This window comes from Macrosteles quadrilineatus, unplaced genomic scaffold, assembly GCF_028750875.1.
Source record: "Macrosteles quadrilineatus isolate MER2022 unplaced genomic scaffold, UCM_ALF_1.0 Scaffold_7__1_contigs__length_78375512, whole genome shotgun sequence".
NCBI lineage: Eukaryota > Metazoa > Arthropoda > Insecta > Hemiptera > Cicadellidae > Macrosteles > Macrosteles quadrilineatus.
Genome location: NW_026542600.1, coordinates 11,526,273 through 11,553,450, shown reverse-complemented (window position 1 = coordinate 11,553,450; position 27,178 = coordinate 11,526,273). Strand labels below are relative to the sequence as shown.

Sequence of the window (27,178 nt, the reverse complement as noted above, 5' to 3'; positions counted from 1 at the left end):
TGGATTTACATTATGACTTTCTTGGTTTAAAAGGAAAAATTTACTGCAGTAATTTTGTTTTACAATCGTAAAAGTAAATTAATTAGATAAATAGATTAATAATAAAATAAGTATATTAATAATACAATTAAAATATTATATCATTATCGACATGTTTCCTTATTTAAAATGTAGGGCGAACATATAACTGTTATAAACACCGGTCTTATAATCCCTTGCATTTGATAGTAAAGCTGACATAGAGAGCGTCCTTAATGGTAGATCGTCTTAATAAAAGGGGGTGGGGGAGTCGCGTCTTCTTAATTTAGACGTCTTTAAACTTTCGCATTGCTCAAAGACTACATGATGTTCTCATCAAGCTTTTGTTGAATTTCTTTTGGGTTGCATTAATTTAAAGAAAGAATGTCAACTATTGTAAACTGCAAATATAATATATAATATATAATATACAAATATAAATATAATCGTATGGTAAATAAGGGATACTTTATCAAAGTTGAGGTTTGTATATTTATACAGGGTGTATACAAACTTTGTGGAACGCTTTTGTATATTTTGTTCCTTTGGTCAAAGCAATTAAGAAATATCATATAGAAACGGGTCTAAAATACTTTTCTGTCTGTCCGTCTTTGTCCGATTTTTACAAATGTTTCCATACCTGACCCCCTTAAGCAGTTTACTTCAAACTTAGTCAAAATTTGTGACAGGGAGGAAAAATTTTTGAGCAAAGCACTAAATTTCGAAACTTAACCGACCTAAAATGTATACAAAGAAAAATGTCCATCTTGGAAACAAGTGATAAAAAAAAAATAAACTAAACGTATAAGTACTTAGGAACTTTTATGATTAATCGGACGATACTTCAATAGTAGGGATCGGTTATTAAACAACAAAGATGTAAAAATGTTTCATATTACAAACTTACAATCTTCTATGTTCAATATTAGGGTATTATCTCTTTCTGAAAAATACCCTACGTATTTGAACAATCGTATTTTCCCATTTCACAGTGATATACATAAACATTAATTATATTATATCGGAATGGCTTTCCGAACGGCCTTTTCTTTTATACTGCATTTAATAATACTGTACTTGAAACGGTTTTAAACACACTTTACAATTAATTTGTTTACGTTTCTGAAACAAAATTGCCACTAAACAACCCAAAAGGTCAATGTTAAAAAATTAAATTCCATTTGAACTTTTTAAAATATCTTGAATTTTCCCAGAACCCAGAACAGAGCAAAACATAAAAATTAATTTTAGCCTAAAACTATGATAATTTTAACATTTTATAAGATATAATTAGAGCAATATTTGAGGTAATTGTGTGCGCAAACCTTCGTAATACATTATAGGATATATTTTTACCGCAAGTAAAATGTCAGTAGCGTATGCTAATTTGTGTGTGTTTCGTAATTAGCACGGCCCTGTATGAAACAATCGAATTGCTCGAAGCTGTGATGAATCAATTTGCTTTATCATTGGATATTCAGGTCTCAATTAGCGATTACAACTTCCCTTGATGAGAAACAACCTTTGAAATCTAAATAGGACTACACTGTTCCATTGAATGCAAATTTATAAAAATAATCTGTTAAATGTTCATAAATTTGTTTTCTATTCATTCATTTACTTAGCCACATTCCATGAGAAAATGATAGGACATGAATAAATACACTTAGGAATAAGTCACAAAAGTTGTAATGTATTCCTACTTAATTTTGTTACTCAACAAACAATCAAAGATTTTGTAGATTTCTGTTTCCTTTTGTGTTTTTAAAATAATAAATAGACACGATCTAGAGCCAAATTAAAACATTTTGGTCCTATACACTCAGCCGATCCTTAGAACATTGTTATTCAATTACAAGTAAGCTTAGTTATTTTTTTACGTCTAGTGTTAAAAGTTTTGTTTCTGAGACCTCACCCCCCCCCCCCCCCCCCCCCGCAAAATGTACTAATTGCTATATACGAAAATATCTTTTTAAATATACACTGGCCATGAAATGTATAAAATTGAAACTCCTAGAATATGGTTTAAATCAATTTCTTTGTTGCGTTGTGACTGTAATCCTAATGACTTTCCTCATTATAATTTAAACGGTGTTTCATTCTTTATAAAGTTATAAATATGTATGTATCTTTATTATTAGCTTAAAAATTTACAAATAATGTCTAAATTTCTGCATATAAAAATCTTAAATAAAAATGTTAACAAATTATATGTGTTTTTATAGGAAAATAATACATTGTTATCATCTCAAAACAATACAATAATTATATCAAACATTTGAAAATAATACTCAGCTTTAATTTAGTTATGTCCAACTCACCATAAAATATGATTGTTTTGGCACGAATTCTATAAAATGGTTTACATAGTCAGCAAATACTAAACTACGGTTTACTATATTTTTAACACATGTAGTGTTTTTTTAGCCATTGTGAAATGGTTGTTTGACTCAACAAGTATTTTATAAATGACTCAAAGACTGCAACCTAAGCAATGGTGCATAGACCTTTAATTATTGCAAACAAAATTAAACAAGCCATTTTTTTACAAATGTTGGTAACAGTTAAATGACATCATTGTTGACAGAAAACACACTAATCAATTATCTACCATAAAACGATAGAAGGGATAATAGGGATACAAAATAATAAGGTAAGAATTTGAACTTTTCGAGTTAAAATCTATTTAGAAAACATTTAATTTACTAATTTAAGAAAGACATTTACATGAACTAACATTATACAATGTTCCATTCAATACACGTTATTTTACTCGATATCAAACGTTGAACACTTATTACATTTCCCCAAAGGGAAAAATCCAAATTGATTTTAAGAATGCTAATGGATGCCTAATGTATGGTGCCTAACAATAGAACTTCAACCAGATTACAATCGGAAATTTAGTATTCTATTTTTATTTAAAATATTGAGATAGCTTGGTTTTTGCTGTGGTCTTTATATACAATCTCAAAAACTTAACTGGGGATGATAAATAAAAAAAAAAACACTAACTAGTCTATTAAGTCCAAGTTAACACCATGAGTTACGTCATCATAAACAATGAAAAATAAATACATGATTTAGACACTCATACATCGCTTACACCCTTATTTGTTAGGTTGCTAAAATGTTTGATGGCCTTATCTAGATTCACTCATTGGGTCTGATGATGGAGTTTTTATTTAAATCTATTACACTACGATCCGTCATATGTATTAACTATATTTTTAAAGTAGTACAGATGTAAACATATGTTTAAAGTGTTATAAGAACTATTTTTATTTACTTTTTGTAACAAATTTATTAATATCATAAGATACAGAAACCCTAGTTTACAGAATTGTTTTACAACTTGAAAATTCGACAACAAAATGTTGTGTCTTAATAACTATTGGCAGAACTGTCACGAAATATTTATTTGGTAAATATATCTTTCCAATAATGAAAATAAATTGCTACTAAACGTTTGAAATAAATATTCCTTGGTAATAAATTCGTTACCGTGTGAGAACGTAAAAACGCAACGGTTCATAAACTCACGTTACGGGGAAACTGTCTGCCGCCATATATTGTTCTCTTGGTTTGTATGTCTATAAACCTTACGTCGTAAAACTGGTTTTACGTTTTCCTACGAATGAGAAGAATTTTTGTTTAATATTGGGGAGGAATTTTTTGCGGCAATGTATTTTGCATAGATACATAAAGAGACGAAATACAGAAAAATCTGTACTTTGAAATTATACCTAATAATTATAACCTAACCTAAGGGTGGACTATTTTTAGGTTAGGTTATGTTAGGTTAGGAAGATTTTGTTATTTAAACTAATTAAAATCTTATTTGGAAGTCAATTTGTGGTTGGAGTGGATCGAAGTGTTGTCAATTGTACAATTCTAGTTTTTGTTATCGCTAGGCTGACAAAATTCCTTATCCCTTTTATTAATTACTTTTGACTACGTTTTATTTTTCACACACATTGTTAAGTTTTCTTCAAATTTTTTAATTGCCCATTCTTGTTATACATTGCGATTGTCTTGTTTCTCGTAGAACTATTTCGTTTTCCAATTTAAGTTTTGATCTGCTTATTTATTATTGTTTGCTTACAAGACTGGCTTGTCTGTACCATAAACGTATGTGTATTGTAAAAATTGTGTTTACTGTTGAAAATAAAATAAAGTTAAATGAAAGTGTTCGTACGGGATAATACCAAAGTACCAGAAAATCATTGACATCGTTTCTAAAAATGATAAAAATAATTAATTGGTTTCGCCTAAAAAAAAAAATACTTTTTTAATTTATAGTTCAAGTTCCGATCAATTGGAGCATGAATATAAACACAAAGTATTTTTACTGCATGATTTCTCTGGAAGGTATCCTAGACTTCGAAAAAGTTTTAGAGTGCAATTTTAGGTGTAAATCAGTGTTTTAAATGTTAACACATAATTGAATCTCCATTATTCATTTCGGCAAGTCTTTTTTTAAACAGCTGTTTCAAAATAAAAATATAAACCAATACTGCGTAGACCTAAGGTAAATAATGTAATATCATAATAAGAAATAGTTCAATGAAATGAGTTCAGTGTGGCAATTTTGAATCCGGTTGAAAAATATCGCCCACTAATCGTACAAACATGGCGGGAGTTTGGTTTTGCATTGCACGTAAACACTGTATTTTCCCTAAAAGGATAAATTTCGTGAATACATACATCATTGTAAACATTTCGCCCGAACAGCTTTGCACTACAGAAGAGATTGGTTTTATAACAAGAAAATATTATATGCTTAAGAGTTCAGAAGAATTTCCTTTCATACGCTTCGCATGATATTTAATAAGCGTTTCTTACGAGCCTGTAACCACGCTTAAAGGCTCTTCTGAGAAATAAAACAACAGCTGTTAATATTTACTGTTCCAAATCCTGTGATCAGAGTAAAAATAACAAAGAACCCTAATATATCCACTTTACAAAATGTGTATTAAAACAAAAATATTGTAGAACATAGGTGTTTACCCAGTTATTTTTATGTTTGGTTTCAAATAAGGAAGTATTATATTTGAAGTAAGACATTTATTTGTATGTAAACTATTTTTATTCTACCAATGTAATGCTTTACGCATTTTGACTTGCTATTTGACACGATTAAGTTGTTTTGTTTCAGAAAAACATTTTTTTTTTTCAGATATATATTATCGCACTAACAATGTATTAAACTCTTGTATAACTGTATAATAGTTTTTCATTTTATTAGATTAGCTACATCAAAATTTTCACGTGTGGTAATTTTGATTGTGTTTGCGTATTTTACTCTCGGGTGACTGGGTTCAAATCTATCCAATCACTACAATATCGTTTTATGATAATCATTTAATCTTTAGATTCGGATCATTAATGTTTGAAGATAATCTGGATAAAATAGAGGTCTCTAAGGTCAGAAGATGATTGATTTTAGATATTTCTTCTCGAAATATCGTATCATACTTTGATTTGATAAATATATTTCTTATGGCCAGAATATATAGTTTTGGAATGTAGTATTCACATGAATATATCTAAGTAAAATAGTGGAATAGTTTTCATTTTTGTATTACCATTAACATTAGTTTATTTTTGTTTTTTAAGTGAAAATAATTCACAATCAACAAAAGTGTGCGATGTTACAAAAAAAATCTATTATCACCTTTCTTACTGTTGAAGAAATCTACAATAATGATGTTACACAGTGAAGTCTAACCATTCTTGTAATTTTTTTTTTATTTACTCTTTGTACCGGATACATAAAAATACAAATTTAATTACATGAAAACATTAATTTAATTACATGCTTCGATTTATAAACGTCTGAATATAATTATTATTTACAAAAATAAGACATCTCAGGCAATGAAAGGAATGAGTCTATTTTTCTTTAGACAAATACTCAATTAATTAAAAGTATTGTAGTACTCGGCTACTAAATACTAATTGCGTATTTATTATTAAATGTTTGTTATTAATAATGCATTTTAATTCGTGAATTCATCATAAATGTTACACATTTTTCTTTTCGTAAATTACCTGATATCATTTTTTTACAGACAATTTTGAAGAAAATATGTTAAAAGTCTATTAAAATATTTTTTATTCACAAAAGGAATAAGGTTTTAGCATTGACTTTATATGTTTTAGGTAAAAAAACATTTATGAAAAAGACGTAGTAAGTTTCGGTGAACAATTTGACATTTTCAAAACGTCAACCGTTTGTATACTTTAATGGTATATTGAATTATATTATATGGTAATGATGTATAAGTCTTCATAGTGTTTATTACACTGGACAGCGAAAACAAACTGAATTGGCGTCCACTAATTATAAATTGCTTTTTAATTTCATTGATTTTAAACAGAAACAAATGCACACATGGATTTTGATATCTATTTGAATACTCTATCATGCTACCTTGTAACTTTCAAGATAAAGTAAAACCATGTCGTTATAAATTAATGTTCAGATATATAAACAAATGAACTTATAGCTAAACTTTAGCTACCTTAGATTAGAGGAAAAGTTTAATGAAAGAACACCTTATCGCACGTCAAAAACACATAAACTACGTACAATTCTGAATCCACTTAAAACCCTACCAGGAGTATACTCCAAAGATAAAGGCTATGGATTGAATGTAAACTCAATTGCAGCTCACTTTTGGGCCTGATGATTCCCAATTCGAACCCAACTTTCCTCGTTTCAGGAATATTTCCTTAAAACATTTCATTCGTATGAGGGGTGAATGAAATGTGACTATGAATAAAAGAAACTCACGATTTATTTAAATTCTCGAAACAGACTGAAAGATGTACTTATGAAATATTTAATCATCAAAATTTGTCAAAATTTGTACTCAGGTAAAATGTCTAAATAACAAATTATTAAATTTAAATTTAATAATACATTTTTAGTGATAAAATAAAGTGTACTGGTTAGTTCGTACAGCTAGCTGTCATTGTTTGTATACACTTATAGACACGCTAATTTATTAATTTAATATAACCGAGATATTTATTTATATACCTCTCTTTTATTCAAGTTTATAAATATTGTGTTTTTTGGGATGAGACAGGAAATTGATTCAACATAAAAATTTTACCATCATTGGATTTTATTTTTATTATTCGGGGCTATTGAGAAAAAGCCCACGAATGAACTTCAAAGTCAGAAAATGTACAGCCGATGACCTCGATTATAACAAATTATTTTTCTAGCTAAATTAAGAATTGAACATATTTAAACGATAAACCATCTTTGTAATCATTTTGGCAAGCACAATTTAACACTTTAATCACAAACTGAAATATTGCAAATAATTGACAACGAGAATATATTTTTAATGTTAAGGGGTAAAAAATAAATATAACAGATAATCGTTGTCCCTTAAACCACAGAAAACTAGTATGTTTTCTGTGCTTAAACCTGTGTAAAAGTAAGAGGAAACTCTTGGGTGACAGATGATAAAAGAAATATCATCATAAAATGTAGAATATTCTATTATGTTTTGTACCCAAAACACACTACATTTCCATCTTTAGTTATTAGACATATTTTGTAAATAGCATCATTTACAGCAACTATATAAACTATGGTATATTTTTAAAAAGATTCCTATAGTCCTCCTTCATAGGATTTCTTATTACTGATGAAGAATAGTTTAGCGAAATGCTTTGACAACATAAGCGTCGGTATTAGTTGAACATAAATAAGTAGTTTAATTTGTGTTATACAAATAACGTACAATCAACTCGTTCAAAGCACGTGAAATGCAGCTTGATGTACTATTAGGCTTTAACTGATATAGCCTGCAGGAAACCTAAGCCATAATCGTGTAACAGTGGTGCTATACACAGATAATGGTAAAGAGTAATGGGTGTTGAGGGATACAGTCCATTACTAATGAACCATCGATGGCTACATTACTTCAAACTCTGTACATCAATGTAACAGGAAATACTAACGTCACGCTTAACATAGCTAAGTTAGAATGAATATCGAAAACCTTCAAAATTTACTGTTTTCTACATTATTGTGTATCAGGCAAATTTTAATACTATTTTACAACAGTAAATTTTTATATAGGTATTTTTTCAAGACGTTTTAGCCCTAAACCCTGCTAAAGTCTGTGAGTAAGTACCATAATTACTTTTAATTACTTCACGATGATTGTTACAAACGTTTGTTAATGCACACTTAACTTCAAACGCCAATCTTGATGTTGGTAAACGTTTTTCGTTCTACTTTAGCCTGTCTGTTGCGGAAGAAGAAATAAATTGTTCAATATTTGGCAATCAAACTAATTTATTTAATAAATTTCTGATTGGTATGTCATGGATATTATACAGTATACACATTAAAAACGTTGAATACCAGGATCCAGGATTGGTTGTTGTTCAAAATAACATTGATGACAAGAAAGTTGCATAGGACAAAGTCTTTGCATTTCAGACAACGTTTTATTCTGCTTATCCTAGTAATTCATCGAAGATTCACAATATTTTCCCATAATGTTCTTTTAGATACTTCAGACGTTTAATCACGTTTAAAACGTTTAAAAATGGTGTTTGCCGTAAAAATAAATAAATAAATCTTGGGCCATCTGTGTTGTAAATATAGTAAGATTACTCTAAAGGACTTTTCATTGTTGTCTTTGGTTATTTTAGTGGTAGAGGGTCCAGCCTGAATGAGACCCAATGCTAAGCATTTGCTAAATAGTTTACACATCACTTGTATCAGAATGTCTATTTCATCCATCAAACTATATTATTTTAGCGTATTCCCTCCCTTTTAAGAATGGAGGTCAATTCGTGCACACAATTGGCCAGCCTGTAGTGTATGACTCCAAATTTATCAGACTACTCACTAAAAAACCCTCTAATCTGTTGAACACATAGCTGGGATGGTTTGACACATTATTTCAAGTGTACTAGGAGATTGCTCCATCTCTTTCACGAGTTGAACACGGAAGTTCCAAATCATTCATGGTCTCATCATGAATGAGAATGGAGAATGGTCTGCATCATGGTCTCAATTACTGAGCCACAGGGCATTGCTGAATTCTTATCAAGGCTTTCCATATTCAAATGAGTGATGCATGCCTACTAGATAACAATTGACAGTTACAAACCAAAATTAAACTTTTTAAACAGAATTTTGCCTAACAGTGATTTGATGTGTCATGAAATTTAAAAAAAAATAGGCGAGTTTGCAAGAGTCTTGAACTACAGTATTTCTTGGCAAAAAGTATTATTTCAGACAAAAAGATGTTCTTCCTGCCATAATGCATTTGAAAGATAAATTGAGACTTATCTTGCATTTATTATAACAACCATTTATTATAATTATAACAACCTTTACCTTAGTTATTTTACCTTAGTTTATCTCAAAATATGACTTTAACTAAAACTTTTACAGCAGAGTAACATTAAGAGTGTCATCGAAGAAAGAAGTTATCGATATCGATTAAAATTGCTCCATAATGATAGTCAGCAGGCAAGTCTGGCAATGGCATTGATGGCCACATTATGGCTCCTAATGGCCTGTCCCCCAATACGTTATTAGCTTTAGTCTATGTTAATGGATTCATCGACGGAGTGAATTATAACCGGTGATTATTTCTCGTTAAGTAATTATCAAACTGCCGACAACTGTTGCAGAGTTTTTATTTAATCACTTTGATAATTATGGAATTTCCATACGTATCGATACGGGAGCTTTGAATATAACCAATTAACACATTTATCCTGCCTCGATTGCGATTTTGAAACTGCAAGCTTTTTAATTACATTAATATTTGATATGTGATACTAAATCACGTTAGCGTAAATTATAATTTTGCGATAAACGAAATATTTGTCAGTATTAAATACTGCTGATAATTATTGAATAAATCCTTTGGTGACTGATATATTCCTCCTTACGTCTTGCGTAGGTGTGCAATTAATTTGATTACTGAGTTGAAAATATTACTGAATGGTTGTGTAATTTTTTGGTCCCAAAACGCTAAGCACGTGCCTGGGATTGTTTTTCACATAACTTCAGGGTAGACCTAGAAATCCATTGGTTATTCGACGGAATTTGAACCCAGGACCTCTGGGACCAAAGTCCCGCGCTCTAACCACTAGAGCAGCTCACTCGCCGAATGATTATACAGGGTGTCTTTCACACTTATGAACAAGCTTTGTCACCATGTTCAATGTATGTATATTTTAATATATTCAGAATATCAAAAGCAAAAAAAATTGTAACATGTGTCTTATCTCGTTCCGTTTTCGGTCTATCTCTCTATATGCGATTTTTACAAATACCTTCACAACATTTAATTGTTCGAGTTACAGCGTTGAAATTCTTTAAAAATGCTTACCTTATTGACCACTATTTGCGTCCAAAATATGAATAACAACTCTTGAACCGTTTAAAAATATGTAGCAGCTTATTTTAAATATTTAATGAAAAACTCCATGAAAACCGTCAATTTTACAAAGTATTTGCAAAACATGTTATTTTATTTTTATGCCGATTATAACGATATCTTATAAGCTTAGTTTGGACAAAGAATAACTGAGAAATTAATTTTCTTCTGTTTTACCTTCAGTTTCATCCATTTAAACAATTCTAAATTTATAAAACTACTGTTTAACATTGTTTAATGAAGTAAACCGAAGGTATAATAAGAAAAAAATGATTTCTCAGTTATTCTTTGTCCAAACTTAGCTTATAAGATATATTTGCAATCTGCATAAAATTAAAAAAAGAATACATGTCTTGCAAATATTTTGTAAAATGAATGGTTTTCATGGAATTTTTCATCAAATATTTATGATTCCGCCATTTTTAAAAGTCTCTAAAGTATTTATACATATTATTGGCAAACATAGTGGTCAAATAAGATAAACATGTTTACAACATTTCCACGCTGTAGCTCAAACAGTTGAGGAGTTATGAAAATGATTGTAAAAATCACATACAGACAGATAGACCGAAAATGGAATAGGATATGACACATGTTATATTACATTTTATGTTTCTTTTGACATCCTGAATAACGTGAGAAAGTTTTTTGATAAGGTTGCAGGACACCCTGTATAATACGACAATATTAGGTTGACATAATATAATGTCATAGTTCTGTATTTTCCTGTCCCTCCCACCAACTATCGCTTTCCTACCTGCTATCATTCACAGATTTTGATCTGTCTACGTTTAACACACATGACGATATAAAAACAAAATTTTTCCTAAATTCTAAGAAGAAGGAAATCTAATTGAGCTAGTTACTAAATTTACCAGCCCAACATGGATTTAAAAATAGCTGTATATATATAAATATTAGGTTTTAAATGTCCGAAGTGATAACCACAATATATTCACACACATATTGTCATGTCCTCACTTCACATCCTGAGACATAATGCCCTAACCAGGACAGTTACGCATTGTTTTAGGCTAGTTCAATAGTTGATTGACAAAATTGTTTCAGGGATCAATACGCTCTACTCTTAGACCAGCTCACCCCTCACTAATATTTTTTAAATCTTTTAACTACTAATTAATTGATTGGCTGGCTTGATTAATGACAATCATGAAGCAAAATTTACACTTTGGTTACCTTTTAGGTATTGTCTTCGATGGTTCCCTTCTGTTGATCAAGATTGACAAATATTTGTAACAAAAATTTTTGTTAGGTAAAGCACAACATTGTCTTGCTTTACAGGTTGTACACTTTTTTTAAGAGAGGGTAGGGATGTGGACGGGATGAGGGTAATTTTTGACACATCTCCTCGACCAGGGGTCCTTCAGGCCTATCCTTAACCAAAAGAGAATGCAGACATCGGTATGAATACTAAAGAACCAGGAAGAGGGGTTTCTCTATCATTTGTGTAGTTTGGTATTGTATCTAAATGTTTCTTTTGATAGTTTTCAAGAGTTTACTGATTATAAATACATCTCTCTGCCTCGTTCTACGGAATATAATTGTATTTTCGGGCAGTTAATATTTTCTTTGTAGGGTTGACTAAGGTATAGAAATTGCTACGTCTTGTAGGTTGTGTTAAATAACTCTTTACATAATGCACGGTGAAGAAGTAGGGTTCTTCTTCAACTATGTTTGTAACTTGTTTGATTAAATAATTTAAGAAACTGGAAGAAAATATAAATTAATTTGAATGAAAAAACATATTGTTTGTTGGTTTTGAGTATTGAAGTACTCACCACACACGGTATATAAGGGGGTTTGTTTCTATCTTACTTAAAATGTATTTATCTAGTTTTTAATTTATTATCAGGTTAGTTTGTATAGTTAGGAGGGATGTCAAAGTCAGTAATATCGAACTAATCAGTGTTTTGGTATAAGTAATTTGGAAATACGTTTTTAACTGAAGATATGGTTAGTGGTTTTTTTTCTATTTTTCTATAAGGGTTGGACATTGCCTAATAACTAAAGATCTGACATCTGCGTTGATTATAATAGTTTTTTTGGACATTTGTAATAATTTAATATGTTTTTTGTTTCATGGGGAAAGCTAGGTCACAAGTTACTAGAATTGTTTATAAACCTTCTCATCTGTATTTCTCTCGCATACATTTTCAAGCTCACCCAATAAATATTGATGGGTTTTATTGCATTTTTCATTTATATTAATACATTGACGCAAAGAAACTATTGGAAAATCAGAATCCCTTCCCAAATCGTAAAACAAATAAAATATCTAAGGAAACGGGCTTCCTTACCTGAATATTTATACTAAAGAAATGCTGCAGACTAGTTTCATTGCAAGCGCAACGTTGTCATAGCAACACGACGCATAAATATACAAAACTGTATACACTGTGACACAAATAAGGACGTCGAGCAAATGAGAAATAAACTTGTAACCAAAATAAATACCAACAGCTGTTCATCGAATATAAAATGCTTTCAATGCCTTTTCTGGGGGACTAAAGGCAAAGTTATAGTATACATGTTAGTAGAACACAAATTTAGAGACACCCGGTTTTGTCTTCAACTAAATTAAAATCTCTACACAGATAAACTAGAAGATATTTAGATAAGTAAATTAGAAAAAAAAACTAACCAAAGTAAACACCAATAGCTACTTGCCATTGGTATATGTTATTTAAAAATACACTCTCAGTTCTTAGGTATTTTCTAGGTGTATTCTTAGATCAACGAAAAGTGTCCACATAAACTTGTTAACACAATATATCAAAGTATTACCCCTTTTAATAGTTCCATAACTTTGAAAATCCGATTTTAGCGTACTATACATCTAGCCAGTCGTATTCCAAATCTAGTTTCAGTATCCATTACACCAAACAAGATGGATGAGGAGTAACTACTAATTTTCCAAAGCTAGTTGTACCGTGGTTAACATTTCAAAGTTCGCAGCAACCTCTAAAATGTATTAACTTAGTTTCCAGAACTATTATGAGCTTCTCCATATTGCTAACTAATTTCCAAAGCTAGTTTATTGTTATGCCACAAACCTGGTTTTAGCCACACTATATTGTTGTTTATATACTTCATCTAGGAAGAGTTTTTTATAACGTATATCTATGTAATATTTGAAATAAAACAAAACATAGATTTTAATGAAGTAAAATCCAGTTTTATTGCCAATCAGTGCTAAAAAAAGCATCTCTGTTGTTGCTCTTTAATCAATTTAATTTTATATTAGTCAATCTATATATTTATCTTTCTCATTTGTTATTGTTGTTAGTGGGTTTGTTGTTATTGTTTCATATTTTTTATTTATTGTTGTTGTTTTAAATTATTTATTTATTAGTATACCTTTGTTATTTTGTCAGTTTTTGTTTTGTTTGGCTAGGTTTGGCATTGTTACTGTTATTTGTTATTAGATCATTATATATTGTTGATTTATTTCTAATATAAGCACAAAATTTGTATTATCAATTAAGTCATCCTGAGTTTAATGTTTTGTTTTGTATGCTGTAAAATGGAGATGTCCGTGGGAAATAAATAAATAAATAAATAAATAAAGTATAAAGAGATCCATATAATGGATAACTGGTGGTTCATAAAATTTCAAACCGACTAATAAAGGTATCAGAAATATAAAATACAATGTTTTAAGTGGAAACTGGATAGATAACAAACTAGCGTTTTTATGCCTCAAACTACAATTTGTTGCAACACTAACTGAATTTTTTGTTGCCTTTGATGTATCTTTAATGTTTTACTACTGTATTTGGCTTTGATTAACACATAACACGAAATCTGTTTTAGTACAAAAAATTACCAAATGTCTATTATAGGAGATAAACGTTCTCTTTTAGTTACAGATTGTTTATATAAACGATTAGTGACATAGTGTCTGGATTTTAATTTATCATCTTGTTATTTTTTTTTCAATATGTTTGTGAATTAAGTTAAAGAAATATTTTAGGAATGTGATCGCTAATTAAATATTCACACCGAGTAACAATTCCGTATGATTAGCCAAACAATAATAGTAACATATGTTTTTTATTAAAATTTAAACACAAGCTTGAAGCATAACAAAGCTGACGTAATCAGCTGTTTACATTTGCATCACAAATCCGCTGTGAGCGGATTTGTGTCAGTATTTGTGATTAGTTGCTTTGGTGATCATTGGATTCCAGTGGTTAGATCAGTGGTTTGTAATTACTTAGATAGCATTACACTTCATTACAACAATGATTGGCATTTAAATACTTACAGGGATGAAAATAAGTTAGATATGATAGCCATTTGACATGAGAGATGAAACCAGTTTAGTAGCATTTTACATAGCTGTTTAGAAATGTCGTTTAATTGTTTGGTGACCTTTTAACCTTGAAACACTCCATGCACGTGAGCCTTAAGCCTGTGTTAGTTACGTATCAAGAAAATCTATGTTTAAGCCAGTTCAGTATCAAAATAAACAATACTAATACAATTTTAAAAAGTTACTTTGGGTGCGATACTCGACATCGATGCATTGGTTTCGTAGTTAGTGTTCTTAGGTAGTATTTTCGTAAGGGTTGGGTCCACCGACTATTTGGTATACATTTAAGCAAAGCTATTGTACATAAATAAGAGTTCAGTTGATACTAGATAGCCGATACTCTTTAAAAAGGTTCAAATACAGTTGCATGCACGAGTTAATAAACACACAATTGTGTAAAAAAAAAAAAAAAAAACTGTATCACTGAAACAAATATTTTTAACGAGGGTTGGGGTTTTGAAACATGTGAAGAGGCCACTTTTGACCTTAATTGGTTAAATAAAATAAAAAATGCACAAAATGCAAAGATATTTGTTCCAAATAGGCCTAGTGGTTTTAAAATTATTTAACTAATACCAAACAAGTAGTTAAACACCAAAGATAGTTTTTTTGTTTGAAGGTACAATGTTGCAGCCTTAGTGATCCCAATTCACTTTTAATTGTCAATTCGAATAAAGTTTTAATAGAAAGCATATACAAATTTTTTATCAGACAAAACCAAACATGACTTCTTCATTTATAGTTTAATAGTAGGGATGGACCCCCCTGGCAAGAAAGCTAAGCTATAAAGTATGATTTATAATTATAACTATAAAAAACATATATAATAAATTAACAAATATAAGGGAAGACTACCATGGTTTTGGAAACAAAATAAATACAGATTTACCAAGGTAATAAACAATTGGCGTGCCAAAAATTCCTAAGAAGGAAGATTAATTGTCTATGTAAAATTCTTACTCAATAAATATTAAAACAACAGCGAAAAATTCAAAGCTATATTTGTCTAGAAAAAGGTTAAAATGCGGTAATTGTGATGAAAGCATTATTGGAAAATGTATTCTCTAGTGTGCAATACCTTCGACACCGAAAATGACGCAATTTTTATACTTAATTTAAATGTTAATCAGTGTGTTCTGTACTTCATAGACAGTGAACTGAATGAGTTTTAACTTATAAAAAAATGAATAACTGTAATTAGTCTATTCAAATATAAAAGTCACATTAATATAGTAATTTTGTAGGTAAATTTGTACATTAAAGTAGGTAATTTTGGCAATTAGATTAAAGAGGAGATTCAATCAACATAGAAGCGATGTTGTGTGGTGCTTTTGGCAACGGCTAAATAGGTTTACCGATCAGCCATTAGATTCGGTTTTGGCAGCTAATGGCCCATACCCTTTATACACGATGCCTTCAGGAACGGTGAGAGGTTCATTTGTATCGTTGTAGATTAATAATGGTGCTTTATCAAACCAGACACGTTTTGGTAACTTCATTGTATTTTCAACGAAGTATAATCATAAATGTAACACAATTACGATAAGGATTGTATTTTAAAATTAGTCTCAGGGAGTTTGATTATTGAACAAATTTAACATAAATTACATCATATTAGTCTGGAGATATTTTACAATTATTCCAATTTTCAATATTTTTTGGTTTTCATTATAACACTCTTCATCGATACAATCAAGGGTAGGACAGTATTAAGTTTATTCGGAAACTTTATTATTAGGAAATAATTGATACAAATATGTCTTTACTTTTTTGTTCTTGATCCAAACAATGCAGACGCTGTCAAAAAAAGAGGTCGATTCACCGCCTTTAGAACATAGTAAAGAATCCTAAACATTCGATTTCTTTAGTAAAAATTATTTAAGAAGAAGTTAAAATACAAAACCTAGACCCAAATTTAATTGAGCACTCGATTTCTATGTAAGAAAATCATTTAATTAAATTGTAATGGTAAAAATTAAATAGTCAAAAATAATTGCATCCCATATATAGTAGTTTTGTGACTATACTCGTTATTTGGTGGAACCTTCTATACAATAAATGTTAGTCTCGAACGCATTTTGTTATCATAAATCGAGTTTACTGTAGCTTGTTCCATATCAACAGATGATAGTTAAATGGTTTTTTTCACTTCTGTAGTAAAGTTCTCTTTCTCTCTTATATATTTTCTCTTATTTCTTCATTTCAGAAATCTTAATAAGTCTGTTTAGTGCTCAATAGGCCTACTACTCTAATCTTAAGTAATTGAACAACTCTAGTGCCAACAAAACAGACGGTTATTAACCATTGTTTTTATGTGTCTGTGTAAAAATGTATTTATGTTCTAAATTGTACAATAAAGCACATTTTCATTTCATTTCATTCATGATAGTTAAATGGTTTCACCAACAACCATTTTTATTAAACTATGCGTTTGGTTTCTTTCCATACAAACCCAATAATCTTTTTTAATTATATTTGTTAAAAATTTCAATTTTCATAGAAAAAATTTACAGTTAGAACTCTGGATCCTCCAAACCAGGACATGCTGTTTTAGTGCTCATATTTGGTATTGTGGACAACATATACGAGTACAAATATCCAGGAAGCAACGTACTTATACGCGCTACATCACAAAGATATAGGAGTAGTCTTTGTATTTTTCTTCTTAGATGTCAAAATTAATTCATGAAAACATCTGTTTACAATCTAAAAAATTGTAAAAAGTTATGACGTAAACTATTTAACTCGTACCACTTTAATGATACTTGGTAAATGAAAAACAGGTTCAGATAAATTATAGACCTATAACTTTTCAGCAGCATGGTCAACCTATTGGGTCTGATTATGGTTGGAGTGACCAATGGAAATCAATCACCACTTATCATCTATTGTATGTATTAACCATCTTATGGGTTAACAGTTGAAGTGTAAATTAATGTTTCAAGCATTATTAAAAGTATTTTCATTTACTTTCCGACGATAAAATATTTTTGTTTTAAATATACAGTAATAATAGGAAACGATTTAACCCTGAACCTCTGAGAGGTCAAGATACATAATTTGAACAAAAATAAAATGCAAAGCAATGTTAATTTACCGTTTAACTCAAAGCTAACGATATACAAGTCTGAAACTGTTAATTATTTTATGGACGGACCACTAAACCCGTTCCCTGAAAATGTATTCGTGATTCGATTACAAAGAGGAAATATAAGTCCTTTGATGAAGCTTGATGCTTTAGGCCAAATGCAAAAGGCCCTCACTTTGAATCGTGCTTGTTCATTTGAATCCGGACTGTGTAACCACAATTTGGCACTCAACAAGGTACGTTCGTGTGTCCTCAGGCTATACTGAGTTTAACCTTGTTTCGGGTCAATATGCCTATTTTCCTGTTCTTTTTTATAATTTTGATATATATTTTTTTTTTAGTTCATCGATACTAGTTTGACGAAGGAATACGTAGGAAGTTTTACGTTTGGCTGACATATTCCTTTGTCAAACTAATATCGATGAACTTTTTCAAAATAAAAATATTCCAAAATTATAAAGACAAACAAAGAAATAGACTAGATGAAACCAAAAAATTTAAATTCAGAATAGCTGTAGGGTACACAAAAGAAATTTCATATTTTGAAAGTAACGGAAAAGGTAGTGACAATTTATAAGCAATAAAATTACTTTTTTCAAAAATCCATAAAAGTACTGTACTTATATCAAGAAACCGGTTCTACCCTGAGCGAACTGGTTCATATCTGGATACCAGGATTAACTCTATTTTATCATAAACGGGTTCCCATACTTAAAGAATTAGCTAATCTTAGAGATATCAGTACAAAAGTTAGGCAAGCCATCTTTCTCAATTTTAAACTCATTCCGTATTCATATTAAATATTAAATATACCGAATACACTTATGAAATATTTAAAACGTTGTGAAGTACATTCAACTATACAGAATAAACTGTAGTCAAAAGGAGAGTAGTAGCTTACATAATAGTGAGTCCGGTGCTAACAATCGAAAAAAGGTATTGCAGGTACATGTCAACCAGAGTTAATTTAAAGTTAACTTGGAACGTTTTGAACAGGAAAAGATCGGACTACTGCGAGCAGTTTAACCCCTTGCTACAAATGTTATTTCCACTATGGTAAAAAGTTAACCAATGTTATGGATCCAAAAAATTCAAAATCAAATCCGTCAACATATCTGTTTATCTTGCACAGCTGTAAGACACATACGGTGTTGATATGTGCACCGTAAGCATCAGTGTACTATTTTATAATTTATGGGCGGAACACACCGACAATAAGGTAGAACGAAAGTAATTGTCAATCAAAATCACAACAGCTGATTCACAGGAATTTTAAGAGTAGGACTAATACTATTATCGGCCGAAACCGTAAGACATTTCTTTTGTTCATAAAATTATTATCTAATAGCAGATAGGTAAATTATATTGGATAACACACATTTAAATTGAACTAAAATAACAATAAAATCAAATTTTCAACCAGGGGTTGAGTTTATCTTATATTTATTTGTATTTGTTGTATCAAATGTTTAAAATGCGCTAAAGAAATAGAAATATTCTAAATATTAACATTAAAACAGCAATGTTGTCTGATTTTCAACCCATACAGAACATTTCAAGGTTTTTAATTATTTTATTTGTAGATTGTTAGTGCACATTCAGCTCGTTATTTAAAACAATAACTCAAAGACTTATTTTAAGTGTGGACTAAAGATTGTATTAAGAAACTATTAAAATTTCATATAAAATAAGGCCTTATATATAGAAATCTTGTTATTTCTTCTTCTTGTTTTTAGGGATATAAATGAATAGAATGTGCAAAGGTCTAGAGAGAGATGAAAATGCGACAGAAATGTGTATCAGGAATATTGGTTTATCAAAGTGTAAATATGCATTAGGTTTTTCTGTGCGCGTATGCAAATAGAACGTCAGAACCCTTGGGGCTGTGCCGTGGTACGGAAATCTATTTAACAGTAAATGAAAGCAGTGACGGACACAAGCACGGGTGATTGGCAATAAACTTGCATGACAAAACTGATAGTTTATTGATACGTGGTCCAGGATACATGTAACTGTTGAGCAAAATGTTGCTACAGGAAACTAGCTGGTCAGCATCTACAGTTTGTGGATATGTAGACACTGAATGTAGTAGATGTTGATCAAAATGTAGCTACAGGAGACTAGCTGGTCAACATCTACAGTTTGTGGATATGTAGACACTGTATGTAGTAGATATTGATCAAAATGTTGCTACAGGAGACTAGCTGGTCAACATCTACAGTTTGTTGATATGTAGACACTGCATGTAGTAGATATTGATCAAAATGTTGCTACAGGAGACTAGCTGGTCAACATCGACAGTTTGTTGATATGTAGACACTGTATGTAGTAGATATTGATCAAAATGTTGCTACAAGAGACTAGCTGGTCAACATCAACAGTTTGTGGATATGTAGACACTGTATGTAGTAGATATTGATCAAAATGTAGCTACAGGAGACTAGCTGGTCAACATCGACAGTTTGTTGATATGTAGACACTGTATGTAGTAGATATTGATCAAAATGTTGCTACAGGAGACTAGCTGGTCAACATCGACAGTTTGTTGATATGTAGACACTGCATGTAGTAGACATTGATCAAAATGTTGCTACAGGAGACTAGCTGGTCAACATCAAAAGTTTGTTGATGTGTAGACACTGAATGTAGTAGATGTTTGTCAAAATGTTGCTACAAGAGACTAGCTGGTCAACATCTACAGTGTATTGATGTGTAGACACTGAATGTAGTAGATGTTTGTCAAAATGCTGCTACAAGAGACTAACTGGTCAACATCTACAGTGTATTGATGTGTAGACACTGAATGTAGTACATGTTAGTCAAAATGTTACTACAGGGGACTAGCTGGTCAACATCTACAGTGTATTGATGTGTAGACACTGAATGTAGTAGATGTTTGTCAAAATGTTGCTACAAGAGACTAGCTGGTCAACATCTACAGTGTATTGATGTGTAGACACTGAATGTAGTAGATGTTTGTCAAAATGTTGCTACAGGGGACTAGCTGGTCAACATCTACAGTGTATTGATGTGTAGACACTGAATGTAGTAGATGTTTGTCAAAATGTTGCTACAAGAGACTAGCTGGTCAACATCGTCAGTTTGTTGATATGTAGACACTGCATAGTAGATGATAATCAACAATTTTATACAAGAGACTACTTTAATAATATGCATGCCTCTCGTGTAGATGTTGATTAAAAGTTAAACAAAATCGACTAATCAATATTGACCGTTTGTTGATATTTAGACTACACATGGTAATGTTGATCAAGTCATTGTTAGTAAACAGTTTTTTGTCAATACCGATAAATTTAACTTCAAGTCCAGGTTATAAGTAGTAGTTTATCAACTGTTGCCAAAAAACTGAATACTCAATATAGATTAATTAACAACCTATATTGACAAAGTAGTCTCGTTTGGTAGCATTTTCATCAACATCTATAACTAAATAATACACACAGACAAGATCAATATAGAGACAAAGTGTTTAAATTTGTATGCTAATCAACATGTTGTTACAATAGGCTGGTTTGTTTTTATTAATTGTATATACATGTCATTAATGATGAAAAATATTTATCTTGTTCCTTGTTCTGCTTCTTTATCACTGCGCATTATTTCTACAACCATTTTTACCACGAAGTCATGTAATTACATCCTGTACTACGAGACCATGACCCTTATATGTTTAAGAGTGAAATTATAGACTTGATAAGAAATATTGGATACTATATGCCTACCAGCATAGTCAGAAAATTTAGAATAAATAGATTCTTGCCTACAAAGCATCTAAAAAACAAGTCATATTAGTTTTGAGGATCATTTTATCAAAATCATCGTGATATTGCACCTAAGACTTTACACATGTAAATTGTATACTTTATTTCACAAATAAAACTTTATCATCGCACAGCTGAATTTTTTGTATACTCTTACAAGAAAGATCCACCCCTTTTTAAGTTTACTAGTCCTATTTAACTCTTGCTAGTCCTTTAGTTACTTTTACTAGTCCTTTAGTTACTTTTACTAGTCCTTTTTAGTTTTTAACTTTAAGTAAACCAGTTTTAACGGAATATATTAAATAGTATTCATAAATGTAAAGAAATTGTAGGGACTATATTTTATTGTATTTTAATATTTGTTTTTTGAGTAATCACAAATATTCTTAATGACAAACAATCATTATAAATTTTTTTATATATATTGAAACATTTTATATACTTTATTGGATAGATATTTATACCAGTTGAGGAATTATGTTAACAATTGATGATGGAATAATATGTGAATAATAGTTGGTGAAAACTACTATAAATGTTGAAACTGGTATACATTAAACGGAAAACACAAGCAAAATATATATTCTGGTTATATTATTTTCTGGCTGTTTTCTCATTTCAAGTAAGATCTAATAAAACTATTTGAACTAAACCTAGCATGAGTTGGAAAATAATTAAACTTTAAAACCAAAAGCTTAACTCTATATAATGTATTTATTACAAAAACAAATTGTGAAGCCTTTTTTCATCATCATTAATAATGCACGTTTAATATTCCCCTTTCAATGGAATTATGAATATATATTTTATCATGGTTAATTACACTTTTTTAACGGAAAATTATCAAAAACATCAATTATGCTTAAAAACCCAATACAATAAAAAATAAAAAATTCACCTACTATAAATAAACATCAATATGTTTGTTCACACAAATTGAAGGTATCTAAAGTGAATGCAGTCGACCATTTAATTACTAAGACAGCAATCGGTACTTATTATGTTAATATTAATTATCTCTATTTACTTTGTGACATGATAATATTACAAATGATATTACTTATTTGATCTAAAAACTGTCATTAAGCTTAACATCCTTCAGTGAAGTCTAATACTTACTTGATTTCTTCCAACTAAGCATTCATCACACGTTGAAGGAAACCTGGTTCCTAGTAGATAGTTTTGACCCAGTTGAAATAACACGAATGTGTTTTTTTCAGGATGTAAAGGAAGGGTAGCAGCTGTATATTCGCAGTCGAAAAGGTAAGCGTTTAATTTGAAATAATAAAGTGCTTTTTAATATAAAATTTTGATTCTAAATCTGTCTTTTGTTTTCTAAAACCAAATGGGTTTAATAAAGATATTTCTTATTGAAAAAGACATAGGTAATCAAGAACCAAATATAAAATCAAAGAACTCCTCATGCCTAAATTTAATCATATTTTAAAAGTATTCACTGTGCTGAAATTGATGTATCATTAGGAGATTAAAGATTTAATAAATAATTCACTCATTAACTTTTTTCCATATGATTTAACACAATTAGTTACAAAATAACTTACTTATAACATTTTGTGTACAAGTATAACGATTAAAGATTGACAAATTTTTACTTCGATAAACAAGGAATAATATAATATATATCTCTGTAAAATATATGAAAACACCAGAGGAAACGAAATAAACGATAAAGATCTTCGAAAACAGAAAAGAGCGATAGGATGAAATAATGTAGATCTCATTATTGATAAACCGTATGGAAGCGAAAAGGCGTCAATTGACTTTGATGAGGAAGTTGAGTTGTATTGATCTCACGAACTTCTCTTATCAAATCACCTTCTGTCAGATAGTGGGGTTTCTCTTCGCTCGCCACCAACATCAGAGCCAGGTTTGGGATAAAACACGGTGAAATAAATGTGCGCTGTGAGTTATTGGTGAAAGAATGTTTCATTCACATGTACAAAATATATATTATATTATATATATTATAGATTATATATATTATATTATATATATTATATTATATATTATGTAATATATTATATATATGTATATCATTAAACAATTGGGATTTTAATTTTGAATTGTTTTAACATTTAAAATTATAAAACAAAATTTGTAAATATTTGTTTTTATTTTTTATTTTTTTGGGGGGGATTTTAACATATATTAATTGTACTGAAGACTATGCCGGTAATTATATAGCTATAAGAATAGTCGTACAGTAGTTAGAAACATGGTGCGAGGTTAATATTTTTTTATTAAATTTGTTCAAGAGGTATGGTATGAATAAACCCCTAACCCTAAAATTCAGAACAATAGTGTCAGAAACATTAATACTTCACTGGGAAATAAGGTGAGTATGATGGCTGAATAATGTTTTAGAGTTTTCTATCATTTTATCTTTAAATTTCAAGGTCATTACTCCAATTTTGCATTTAGCACTAGTGCTATAGTTATAGTATTAAGTTTTTTGGGTTAGCAAATCTATTGTGGTATCAAGTTAGTTAACTATCCACTTAAAACCAAAATTGGCAAATATACGTAACAATTTATAGATAAAATAAATTTGGTTAAACAAGGTATAATTACAGTACTTAGATTGATAAATAAAGCTACAAGATAAAAACCAAATGACCTAGGCTAAGGTTGAATTTAATTAATTAATTTTAAATACCTGTTCTTATCATCATAAACAGGCTTCCAGATCACTGATTGTAGTACCATGGTATTCACTGTTGACTCTGTCAAAAACGACAAATGATTGATACCAACAGATGTGGCACTATGCATTGAGGCTTGAACTTGAAAGAGGATTAGTTAAAAGAATAAGAAAAGATGTCTTGTGTCGTTTTTGGCACAGTCCACCGTAAAAGAATAGGAATCCATAGAAACAGGCCTATCCGTTCTAGTTTGGCTGTAGTATTCAAGTTAATATCAAAATAATCTATAACATATTCTATAAAAGAGTTCATAATTAAATCTGCATTTTAAACCTTTCTTCAATTTCAGTTATCGTAATATTTTAAGATTTTAAAGTATTTTAAGATCGAGCACAATATGTTACATTGAAGAGGTGTTAGCAGGACTGAAATATTGTAGATTTTTCCTAGTAAAACAAAATCATATTGATACCTCGTTGGGACGATTTACACTTTAATCGTGGAAAAGGTTTTAAATTTAAACGCCGGGGAATTTACGTGTATGAGAGACTACTATATCATTCCAAACGAGAAGTCCTCATTTGTATGTACGGAGCTGCCGCTGAAATGAGATCTGGAATGGTTCAACATAATACCCTAATGGAATATAAATTCTGGAATCCGGCTTCTCTTGAGAAGAGGGTTTAAGTGGGATCTACGGTAGATCACCTCCAATAAAATGGCTTTATCTAGGACTGCAGTAAACCGTTGCAGTAACAATTAAAACAAACTTAAAAAACTGTATTTAGTGCTAACTAATTTCAAACAAGAAAACTGTAACTACACTTTTTAATTTAAACAGTATTTAATTAAATATAAAATTATTTTAAACTACTTTTTTGTTCCAAAAAAAAAATAATAATTTAATTGTATTTTGTATCAATTATTTTTTTATATTCTAATTCATATTGTAATTTTATAGACATTATTCTAACTGCCACAAACTGTTTCCACACTCAGAACTACTCGCCTTTAACTCTTCCTTCACCCCTTCCTACGACGTGGACCTGTTTTCTTCCTTTCCCATAGCATTTTAGTATTAGCTGCCACAAACGGTTCCCCTACTGTGTGCATTGACTACTTCCTTCACCACATCCTACGTCATGGACCTGTTTCCCTTCCTTCCCATTGCATTTTAGTATTATTGATTCATTTATTTCACTGCCACAAAGGGTTCCTACAATCCGCACTGCTCGCCTTGACAGCTTTCTTCACCACTTCCTACGTCATGGGCCCGTTTCCCTCCCATTCCATACCATATTAGTATTGCAGATACATTAATCTGTCTGCCACAAACGGTTTGCACACTCCGCACTGTTCGCCTTTAATACTTCCTTCACAACTACATACGCCGTGAACCTGTTTCTCTCCATTCCAATAGCATTTTAGTATTACAGATACATTTATCTAACTGCCACAAACGGGTCCCACACTTCTATATATAGTGCCACAGCTCACCTTTCCACTCCCATCACCACTCCCATGGCAATTTCTTAAGGTTTAAATACACGTAGAAAAAACACTTTTAGCTTTTCAGGTTTATACCTTCCCATAGTTGGTTACTATAACTGTGCGAAATTGCACCCAGATCGCTTTAGCCGATCAGGAGATGTATGTGGAAAACAAAAGCAGGAGTGTTGTAGTGTAGTATAAGAGCTACGCTCGCTTTGCTTGCTTTGCTCGCTTCATTCACTTCGCTCAAAAATGTACTCTTGTAATCCAAAGAGATTACGTACGTTATAAGTAATAGATCGAATTTTGGATACTTAATCCACATCTTTAAATCCATCCCAATCACAAATGTATTGCGCAATTCCTGAAACGTCAGAACTATAGTTATTCTGAAAAAAAAACTCCAATATTATGACTACTTAAGTTAAAATAATTTAACAAGACTATAAATAAATAAGAAGATAGATATTCCTGTTTGACATTTAATCATACTATGTATATTATAATTTTGAAACTGGTTTTATAAGTTAACTTCTCTTCATATCCTTAAACACCTGCATTTTGCTCTTCTCAACACAATCCTTCGCCACAGACTTTTGTTGTTTAACGTAAGTGATCTTCGCTTTCTTCCTATCAGGCACTTAGCCGCCGGCGTTGCATGGAACCCTTCTCTGCTACTATGTATCATCCCTTCATTCAAACCTAATTTTAAAAGTTTTTTCACGTCGTAGGAAAGCAATTTTATCTTCTTTTTCTTCAAGCCTTTCATCACTTCATATAATTTGACACTCTCTGAAGTCTCACTGTTAAGGTCCCTCACCATTCCAACCACAGTAGAAAATTCGGAAAACCCCATTTTACAGGAAATTGATATATTTACTTACAATTTTTGTTTCGAATACTTGTAAAAATTTTGTGAATTATGGTTGCTATGCAACATAAAATAAAAGGTACGTTAAAAGAAAAGGATTATATAGCTAAAATAAATGAAAGGAAATCGAATAAAACGTCTATAATTATTATATTACTCTTAAAGAGTGTAATATCAGTAAATACACTCAGATCACAGCATATAAACTTCAAATATAGTTTTAATTTTTGTTTCATTGCTTATTTTTCTAAATAAAAATATTACAGTAATTGAATACAATGAGTTATACGGCTGGAAATAGTTAAATATCACTGAAACATAATTATTTGTTCTAGCATGCACATTAATTATGATGAAATTGGTATATAGTTTGAACAGGACGTTTAAAGCTAAAATATATAAAACAATTATTTTAAAAATAAGATTTTATTAAAATAAATATGTTTTAGATTAAACAGATATATATCATGAAACTGTTTAGTTTACCTAGGTT

General features: G+C 30.3%; 1 protein-coding gene across 1 annotated transcript in view; it reads left to right on the top strand.

The window, feature by feature from the left end:
• Positions 1-27,178, top strand: part of LOC128998795 (C3 and PZP-like alpha-2-macroglobulin domain-containing protein 8) — a 130,640-nt gene that overhangs the window by 7,608 nt on the left and 95,854 nt on the right. The window contains exon 2 of the mRNA XM_054425152.1: positions 22,881-22,923. The gene's annotated coding sequence lies outside the window, so the exon portion shown is untranslated. The remainder of the gene's footprint in view (positions 1-22,880; positions 22,924-27,178) is intronic.